The 10,857-nt window shown below is 36.9% G+C and overlaps 1 pseudogene; it reads right to left on the minus strand.

Moving 5' to 3' along the window:
- Positions 1–8,203: 8,203 nt before the first annotated feature.
- Positions 8,204–8,995, minus strand: LOC101701922 (proteasome assembly chaperone 2 pseudogene; annotated as a pseudogene).
- Positions 8,996–10,857: the final 1,862 nt, after the last annotated feature.

The following is a 10,857-nucleotide window of genomic DNA, read 5'->3' on the forward strand; positions in this document are numbered from 1 at the left end:
TCAGCTTAGGAACTTTCCCCTTTCTCTCTTCTCTCTGAGGCTGTTTCTAACTGAAGTGTTTATGGTGTATCAATTGTTGTCCAGAGTCAATTCCTCTGATACATACAATCATAACATCTGGTTCTTAGTGTGAGGCAAATATTACTTCAACTATAATTTTACAGAAGATAAAACTGTGTCTCAGAGTGACTAAATTACTTGGCCAAGTTCACCCAAGTAGTATATATGACCAGAATTTGTACTTTGACTGTCTTATTCCAGATCCTATTTTCTTAGCACACCAGAGTAGTGAAAATACTAACATAAACATAAAAATGATTACATGTGATTACAAACAGTATTAAACATTTTACAGAAAAGTGCAGAGTTCTCTGATAATAAAACAAATCCCAGACCTAGTATGTGTATTTGGGAAAGCTGTCAGAATATTGAAATTGAGAGAGTTACCTGATCAAGTAGGGCCAGGTGCTGGGTAGACAATTGCCCCATGAATCAGGAATGGGCAAAAGTGAAAAAGGATGTATGATTTTGTATTCTGTTGCTATAACAAAATGCCTGTTTAAAAATGAAAATTATTTAGCTCATAGTCTGGAGGCTGAAAGGCCAACATCAGGTGGCTCCAATTTGTTAACTCACGAGGTGGCTCCTGGTGAGGCTTAACCCTTTCCCAGCTATACTCTTCCTATATGATTTTAACAAGTAACATCACTTCAAATACAATCAGTGCTTGTAATCCCCCAAAGTATATCTCTATTTAAACATGACTTCTGCTCTGTATTGAAGACTGTTTCCAATTTCCTGCTGAATGTATCCATTTAGATAGGATATGAACCTTGAGGGATCAGAGACTGAATGCTATGCTTGAATATAGTTGAAGTGTCAGTCTCATCCACACCAGTTCATGTGTTGAGATCTTAATGCCCAGGATGATGATGTGGGACTTCATGGAACCTTTAAGAGGTGGGACCTAGTAGGGGGCCCTCAGGTCACTGAGGGCACCGCCTTGAAAGGAACATTGTTCTTCTGGACTAAGCAATCTCAAAAGTGAGCTAGGAAAGCCTGAGCCTAGCCCCTGAATTGTTCTGTTGCTTCCCCATTTCATGTTTGATCCCTTCCTCATGCATGCATTCCACCATCCACCATGAGGTCCTTGCTAGAGCTTGTAGTACATCATTTGACTTTCAGGGTCCAGAAGTATGATAAATAAACCCCTTTTCTAGTAAAGATAGCTGCCTCCAAGAGTTCATGGTAGTAAAACAAAGCTGAATAGTACACTGAAGATATTTATAATCAGAGGGACAGTAAGATGATGCATGCTGTCCCTGCACCATTTTCTTCCTTTTTTCAATTTAAGAAATGAAATTTTATTGTACAAATTTTATATTTGTTGTATATAACAAAAACTATAGGAAGAAGTCCTCTTGCGTTTTTTTTTGTTTTGCTCTATTTTTTTATTATATTCTTTTATTGGTACATTTTAGGTATACAATACATTTACATTTATCACTGAGTACTTGTACCTATACATGATGTATCTTGGTTCTTATTTTTTCCCCATTCCCTGTCCTCTCTTAACCTCCTCTGCCCTTCCCTATTTACAAATACTTTAGTTCCATTTCTTCCTTTTCTCATAATTTTTCCATTCCCTTAACTTTCCCCCTCTGCTTGCACTTTCTATACCCCTTTGGAACTTTTCTTCCTATTTTAAATTATCAATTATTCATTTTAATCATTTTAATCCTTATTTACACTTTCAGTTTATCATGCTAGAGAAACTATTTGGTATTTACACATGTGTGTCCTATTTATTTCACTTAAGAGTATGGTCTCAATGTGCATCCATTTAGCTATAAATGACTCTAGTTTCTCATTCTTTATGGCTGAGCAGTATTCAACTTTATGCAAAAACCACATCTTCTTTATCCAGTTTCCAGTTGATCGGCATTTGGGTTGTTTCCAAGCTTTAGCTCTTAAAAACTGTGCCGCTATAAACATGGGTGCACATACATTACTGTGGTATGATTCTTTAAATTCTTTTGGGAAGATACCCAGCAGGGGAATAGCTAGGTCAAATGGGACCTCTACTCCTAGTTCCTTGAGGTATCTCCATACTGATTTCCAGAGTGGTTGCACCAGTCTGCACTCCCACCAACAATGGAAAAGGGTTCCTTTCTACCCACACCCCTGCCAGCATTTATTATTGGTTGATTTCTTGACAGCAGCCATTCTTTCTGGGGTGAGGTAGAATTTCAGTGTCGTTTTCTGCACTCTCTCAAATTACCAGTGATGTCGAATATTTTTTCATATGTTTATTTGCTGCTTTTACTTCTTTGCCTGAGAAATGCCTGTTCATTTCAGATGCCTATTTTTGATTTGGGTCTTTAAATTTGGGGGGTCTGATTTTTTTCAGTTCTTTATATATTCTAGATAGTAGTCCTTTGTCTAAGGTACAGCTACTAAAATTTTTTTCCCATATTGTAGGTTTTCTCTTAGCTCTGTTGGTGGTTTCTTTTGCAGTGCAGAAGCCTTTTTAATAAGATGAGATCCCAGTTGTTGATTCTTTGTGCTACTTCCCATGCTACTAAGGTTTTGTACATAAAGTCTTTTCCTATGCCAATGTCTTCAAAAGTTCTCCCTAACTTATCTTCCAGCAAGTTTAGTGTTTCTGTTTCAATATTTAGATCTTTAATACACTTTGATCTCAATTTAGTGCATGGTGATAGATATGGGTCTAGTTTTAATCTTTGGCAGGTTGAAATCCAATTTTTCCAACATCATTTATTAAACAGGCTATCTTTGCTCCAGTGAGGGTGGTTGGCTCCTTTGTCAAATATGAGGTGGCTGAGAATGTCTAGAGTTCTTTCTGCATCTTCTAATCTATTCCACTGATCCTTTGCCAGCACCATGCTGCTTTTATCACAGTAACTTTGTGGTATAGTTTCAAATTGGGGATTGTGATACCCCCTCCCATGTCTCTGTTACCTAGAATTGCTTTTGCTATTCTAGGTCTCTTCTGGTTCCAAATGAATTTTTGTATTGTTGTCTCTAGTTCTGTGAAATATGTTGGAATTTCAATAGGCATTACATTACATCTATATCGCAGTTTTGGAAGTATGGCCACTTTCACTATATTGGTTCTTCCTACCAAGGAACAAGGGAGGTCTTTCCATTTTCTTATATCCTCTTCGTTCTCTTTCTTTTTTTTCCGTTCTCTTTCTCTACAGTGCTGTAGTTTTCTCTGTAGAGGTCTTTTGCTTCCTTTGTTAGATTGATTCCTAGATATTTCATTTTTTTGGATGCTATTGTAAAAGGAATTGCTTCCCTAATTTCTCTCTCAGTGAGTTTGTTATATGTGTACAAGAAGGCTATTGATTTTTGAGTGTTGACCTTATATCCAGCTACTCTACTGAATCTGTGAGTTAAGTCTAGAAGTCTTTTGGCAGAGTTTTTGTGTCTTCTATCTAAAGTATCATGTCCTCAGCAAATAATGGCAGTTTAAATTCTTCCTTTACTATCTTTATTCCTTTTATTTCTTTCTCTTTTCTAATTGCTGTGGCTAATGTTTCCAGAACTATATTAAACAGGAGTGGTGATAGTGGGCATTCTTGTCTTGTTCCTAATTTTAGCATGAAAGTTTTCAGTTTTTGACCATTTCATATGATGTTGACTGTTGGTTTTTCATAGATAGTCTTAATCAGGTTGAGATAAAGACCTATTCTAAATTTCTGTAGGGAGTTTATCATGAATGGGTGTTGGATTTTGTCAAATACTTTTTCTGCATCTACTGATTATGATCATATGCTTTTTCTCCTTGGCTCTGTTAATATAGTGTATTACATTTATTGATTTATGTATGTTGAACCATCCTTGCAGCCCTGGGACAAATCCAAGTTGGTCAGGGTGAATGATCTTCTTGATGACCCTCTGTATTCTGTTTGCCAGTATCTTGTTGAGGATTTTTGCATCTATGTTCATTAGGGAGATTGGCCTGTATTTCTTTTTTGCTTGAGTCATTCCCTGGTTTTGGAATCAAAGTAACACTTGCTTCCAGTAATAAATTTGGAAGTATTGTTTCCCTTTCAATTTCATTGATGAATTTAAAGAGTAATAGCTCTTCTTTGAATGTCTTACAGAATTCAGCAGTGAAGCCATGAGGACCTGGGCTTTTCTTTGTTAGTAAATTTTTTATTACATTTTCACTTTCACTCATTGTAATTGGGGTATTTAGAATTTCTCTATCTTCTTCATTTAACTCTGGCAATTCATATGTATCTAGGAATCTGTTCATTTCTTCCATTTTATTAGAGTACAGGTTCTCGAAGTAGGTATTGATGATCCTCTGGATTTCCGCTGGACCTATTGTGACGTCACCTTTTTCGTTCTTAACTGCATGGACTTGAGCCTTTTCTTGCCTTTTTCTGATAAAGTTAGCTAAAGGCTGATTGATTTTATTTATTCATTCAAAAAACCAACTCTTTGATTCATTGATTTTTTTTTGTATCGTTCTCTTAGTCTCCATTACATTGATTTCTGCTCTAATCTTTATAATTTCCTCTCTTGTAGGAGCTTTAGGTTTGTTATGCTCTTCTTTTTCTAGGAGCTTGAGGTTCTGCATTAGGTTGTTTATTTGAGTTCTCTATGTTTTCCTAATATGGGCATTCACTGTTATGAATTTCCCACATAGGAACTGCTTTCATTGTGTCCCATAGATTCTTGTATGTTGTACTGGCATTATCATTTACTTGTAAAAACTGTCTAATTTCTTCTTTAATTTCCTCTGTGATCCATTGGTTATTCAGGAGGGTGTTATTCAATTTCCATGTGTTTGTGGGGGTTTTGCAGTTTCTTCTGTTATTGATCTCCAATTTTATTGCATTGTGGTCTGATAATACACAGGGGGTAACTTCAATTCTTTTACCTCTACTTAGATATGTCCTATGAGCTAGCTTGTAGTCTATTTTGGAGAATGACCTGTGTGCAGCCGAAAAGAATGTGTATTCTGATTTTGTGTGGTAGAACACTCTGTAAACATCTATTAAGTCAATTTGTTCAATAGCTTTGTTCAGTTCTAGAATTACGTTGCTAATTTTTTTTTGTTAGATGATCTGTCTTTTTGTGATAATGGGGTATTGAGGTCACCCACTACAATTGTATTAGTGCTTATCTGGTTTTTCATGCCCATTAATATTTGTTTTGTATAGTTGGGAGCATTTGTATTTGGTGCATATATGTTTATGATTGTCATCTCTTCCTCTTGGATTGTTTCCTTCACAAGGATTTAGCAACCATCTTTGTCTCTCTTAATTAGTTTTGGTTTGAAATCTACTTTGTCTGCAAATAAGATTGCTACCGCTGCTTTTTTCCAGGTACCTGTCACATGCAAAACTTTCAGTCTATGAATTTCTTTTTGAGTTAGGTGTGTTTCTTGTATACAGCATATTGCTGGGTTTTGCTTCTTAATCCATTCTGCCTATATCTTTTGATTGGTGAATTGAGGCCATTAACATTGATGGTTATAATTGATAGATACTGACTCATCCTTGTCATGATGTTTTACTGTTGTTGGCTCTTTTATTTCTTATTTTTCCCCCTTTCCCTTTTGTTTCCAGCCTTGCCTGGTGGCTTCCCTCTGTTGGGCCTCATGGAGTTGTGACCTTCATTGTCTTTTTCTAGGATATTGCTTAAAATTGTTTGGAGTGCTGATTTGGTGTTTGTGAAATTTCTCAGGTGTTCTTTGTCATGGAAGTATCTAATTTCCCCATTTATTTTGAAAGATAATTTTGCAAGATACAACAGTCTAGGTTGGAAGTTATTTTCTTTTAGGGCTTGAAATACTTCACTCCAGTCTCTCCTTGATTTGAGGGTTTGTGTTGAGAAGTCTGGTGTGATTCTGATGGGCTTTCCTTTGTAGGTGATTTGTTTCTTTTCCCCAACTGCTTGTAGGATTTTGTTCTTCTGTTGGGTTTCTGGGATCTTGACTATTATGGGTAGATTGTTTTTGATCATGACTAGTTGGAGTTCTATATGCCTCATTATCTGTATGCCCAATCCTCTATCTCTGTCTGGGAAGTTTTCCACTATTACTTCTGTGAAAAGTTTTTTATGTCTATTGTACTTTTTCCTGTTTTTTCGTGGACTCCTATCAGTCTTATGTTATTCTTCTTTGCATCATCTAGCAGCCGCTGGATTGATTTGTCGTGGTCCCTTACTATTTTTAAGAAATCTCTGTTTTCATGGTCACTAACCACAATCCTGTCTTCCATATCTGACACTCTATCTTCACATTCCCTTAATCTGCTGTACATACTTTCAATGGAGTTTTCAATCTCCTGAATATCTGATTGAATCTGTTTCATGGATTCCATTTCTTTCTTATGTTGGGAGATCATGGTTTCTATTTCTTTCTTATGCTGGGCATTCATGGCTTCCAGCATGGTTTTGAGCTAATCTATTTTTTTATCTGTTTCTGTTCTAGAGCCTCTAATTATGTCTTTCACTCTGCTCACCATCTCTGTAGTTATCTGGGAAATTATGCCTGTTTTGAATTTTTCTAGAGCCTCATTCATCTGTTTTGTTACTTCCTGTGCTATCAGTTCAGGGTCTCCAGGTGGTTGATTGTCATATTTTTCCACCTTGTTTCCCCCAGAATTTGCCTTTTGTGGAGTGGAAGTCTGAGTTTGTGCCTTGCTTAAATGTCTTCTCATTTTTGTCTTTGGTACTGTCCTTGGTTTAATTCCTGGGTTGATACTTCAAAATTGGTTATTGTAAGTATCTTTGTTGCTTGTGTTTAGAACCCTTGTGAAATGATTGCTTTTCAGAGGTGTCTTCCAGATGTAGCTGGTCTTTAGGTTTTGAGTCTCTAATGACTCTGAGGCTATCTCATTTTCATTATACCAGGAAGGCAATCACAACATCTTAGCCCAAATGACACAATCAGCAACACCATAGCATCAAGCACAGCTTAGAAAACGACAACTTGTGGTAGTTATTAATCTATCACCTTTAACTGTGTGAATTATATCAGAATTGATGACCAGCCCAACATATGTTTATAGTGAATAAACTCTTCAATATAGCAACTTTACTCTTCAGGATGGGGAGTTAGAAGGAGTTGGGAAGGGATGGATAGATAGGTAGAAGGATAGGGAAAGGTTAGCAGTGAGGCCAGAGGACACAGGAAGATCATGCAAACTCTAAGAAACTGTTAAAGACAAGAGCAAAAGGCAGAATGAAAGAACAAAGATGAGAACAGAACAAGCTAACAGCAATAGGGAGGCTAGATACTGTATTTACTTTCCTTTAAAACTAATGATAATCGAGAGAAGGAAAAAGAGAAGAAAAGAAAAATAAAGAAGAAATCTGAATTAGGTCCAGAACAGGAACAAAAAGGTAGATGAAGAACAATGTGGGACAGCAAGAGAATGACTGAGAAGGAGAGAGAGAAAGAAAAGAGAAAAGAGAGAAAAAAGAACAGAAAAATAAAAATTTGGAAAAAGTAGGAAAAAATAAAAACTAAAAATAAGAGAAAAAAATTTTTGCAAATAAAAAAAATAAAAATGAAGGGCCTCCTTCAGGGTATGTCTCTGCTGCCACAATAGAAAATGTGGAAGGCGTATACAGGTATAAGTCAATGAGTCTCAGCAAGCCAGCAGTAGACCTATGAGATTCAGGCAGATTTCTGGCTGCAACTCCAAAGTTGAGCTCCCTGTCCTCCTGCAGGGTTGAACTCTGCAAGGTTCTACTGCAGGTTCCAGGCGCCCTTACCCTGAAGATAGTGCAGGTTCCGATGGGAGGTGATGATCCCTCCAACTTACCAGGTACGGTGGTCTGGTGTGCCTTTACTGCAGAGATTCTCTTCACTTTTTCAGTGGATGTCAGTTTTTATTGAGGAGCCTGAGAAGGCCCTCTTTCTGTTGTTCACTTCTGCTCTATCTTCTGAAGCTCATGACAATGGCCTTTATGGCCCCCTGTGCCTTGTGTGCTAGCTGGTCGCAGTGGGCAGAGCATGGGAAGGAGCAGGGGCTCCACGCTGCTGGGGTCCTCACCATGTGCCCAAAAGTCCTTTTGTTAATCTATTTTTCTTTGACATTTTCTGTGAAAAGTACCTATTTCCCAGTACATTCTTGTATAGTACAAATTCTTATATAGAATATTTAACTGTGTAATAAATGTCTGGGGAATATAGATATAAAACTGAAAATGATCAAAGATGTGCAGGAGGAAGACCACTGTCAAAAAATTTCCAAGAACTTAGTATTTTCCAAGGTAGATATTGTAGGGTTATCAATCCACGGGTTGATTATCTGAGGCTATTCGTGAAGGTACTCAAAAAGACTGACTGCATCTGGGATGGTGTCCCCTTCTGAAACAAAATTCAACAGAACCAATATTTGGATTTCTTTAGAACAGTGTTCACCTTAGAAAGCTTTTGTGATACCTCCCCCCAGAATACGGACACAATAATCAAAATCATTCATTTTAGGAATGCATGAAGTATTTTTCATTTCTTGGCAGTTATAGCTCTTTATTTTGAATACTTTTTTTTGTATATGTCTAAGTAGGTGCTGGAAAGGAGTCCTGTGAATCTGTTGGTCTTTAAGGTGGTTATGAATGTCTACTTGAAAGAACAGTAATTCTAGCAAAGCTACTATTTTTTACCCAGGAAAGGAGTTTTCCACAGAATGACTTAGATTTGTATTTAATAAAAATATATCCTAATTGAAGAGCTACCAGCTTCCTTGAAGGCAATGCATATACTTCAGCATTTATACTGCATTCTGTTGAATTCTTTTCTTTCTTTTTTTTTTTTTTTTTGCTGCATATGGATTGTTTCCAACCATTTGGCACCAGATAATCAGTATAGATGTAACCAAAATTAGAAATCTTCAGTGTAGAAATAATCAGATCTATTGCAACTTTGCCAACCTTTCCAAAAGATTCTCAGAAGAGTGTAACTCCAAAGTTTGGGGACTGACTGCCTGCAGGGCATAAACATGGTTGTAAATGAGAAGGAAAGGGCGGCACAGAATTGACAAGAATGAGGTCCTCTGGGAAGGGCACCCAAACCCACAACCAAATTTATCGCCCATTTTCCTGAGCCCCAAGTGGCACTGGGTCCTCAGAGGCCCTGGGTGTTTGCTAAGGATAGTCTACATCCCAGAACCCCTAGAGGCACCTGCTCTTTTCTTGCCTGTGGAAGCACATCTAAAATTTGTAAAGACAAAGAAAGGAACTTCGAAAAAAGGAACTTCTTTTCCTGGTAAATTTGGCCTGTGTCCAATTATTTCATTATATTAACACAAAACTAATACAAATAGATAAGAGTGCAGATTCTAGAGCTAGGCTTCTTAGATTTCAATCCTAACTTTGTCTTGTACTATATGGACTATATCTAGTTATGTCCCCATGGTACAAAATAGGAACAATATTATATCTCAGATAGTTGCTGAAGTGAACTAATGGATTCAAAGCATGTCTTACAGCAGTGTCTGGTATCTTCCAAGTGTCATATTGCTAGCTACAGATAGGTATCCAGAAACAAGGCTATTGCTTCTGTGCCCCAACTCTACACATATATTTTGACTATCTCACTAAATGGCATTTCTCCATTTGTTTGTTAAACATTACTAGTGCAAAAATAATTAACACCTCGCTCATGCAACTCTCAACTGACTCACTAGCAAATCCTAACAGCACCACCTTCAAATACATCATGACCATATCTCATCTTTTCTATTTTAGTCTAAATTATCAAATTCTTTCACCTAGAGTATTTTAAGAAAATATTTATCAGCCTTTCCACTTCCAGACTTGCACCATAGAGTCTATTTTCCCTATTGCAGTCAGAGTGATTTGATAAGAAAACTTGAGTTACTCCTCTGTTCAGAACACTCCAGTGATTTCAGATGGTGCTCAGAGTAAAGGCCCAAGCTCTTGTGGGCATTAGGACCTGGTCTTCCTCCTTGCCTCATTTATCACTCGTTCCCTTTCATACTTCACACAGTAAATCCTGCTCTTACTTATGCCACACGTGCTCTGTAAATATCAGCTTGGCTTGCTCCCTCATTTAAGTCGGGTCTTGGCTTAAACATCCCCCAGTTGTAAGGTATCTCAGGCCTTTTTACATAAAATAGCATACCAGCCCAATCTAATCCTTGGTTTTTTAAATATCTCAATGCCTTTTTTTTTGTACTGTATTTGTTTTTATGGTCTGTTCCATCCCCTGAAAATAAACTCATGTGGACATGGCCTTTTTTTTTAACTTACTACTCTATCTGTAGCACTTATAACAATATTTAGTAGCTTTTCAAAAACATTTTTGAATGAATGAATATATGTATTTTTTCTGCATAGACTGTTAATTCCAAATATCCTAGGAAGTTTTTTTCCCTAATCAATCCACATATTTCTACTCCTACCCAATTTTATTCTAGTACTTTTTTCAGGCTACATCCTCCACTCAAGATAAGATCTGGACAAGGTATTAGAATACTAGATTATGTCTTAGAATTATCTCATATATGTACCACCTCAACCATCTCTTTCTTTTTGAAATGATTAGAAAACTATACTTATCTAAATCACAGTGTTCCTGTGATGTTTATTTTCTACTTTGGAAAACAATTCAATGCCTTAGTTAAGTTAATCTAAGAAAAATGAGATAAATATTAAAATAATACATGAGAGAGGCTGGCCGAGCTGCAGGCAAAACACGGGGATTCTAATGATGCAGCACAACAGGAAGCAAAGCACAGGGAAGCAGAAATGAGAAACAGTATCTTAGCACAAGTTCTGGATCAATCAGCCCAGGCCAGGTTAAGTAACTTAGCACTTGTAAAGCCTGAAAAAACGAAAGCA

The sequence above is a fragment of the Heterocephalus glaber genome, unplaced genomic scaffold, assembly GCF_053883595.1.
Source record: "Heterocephalus glaber isolate CG9 unplaced genomic scaffold, H.glaber_assembly_v1.0 deba00001523, whole genome shotgun sequence".
In the NCBI taxonomy this organism is placed as follows: Eukaryota; Metazoa; Chordata; class Mammalia; order Rodentia; family Bathyergidae; genus Heterocephalus; species Heterocephalus glaber.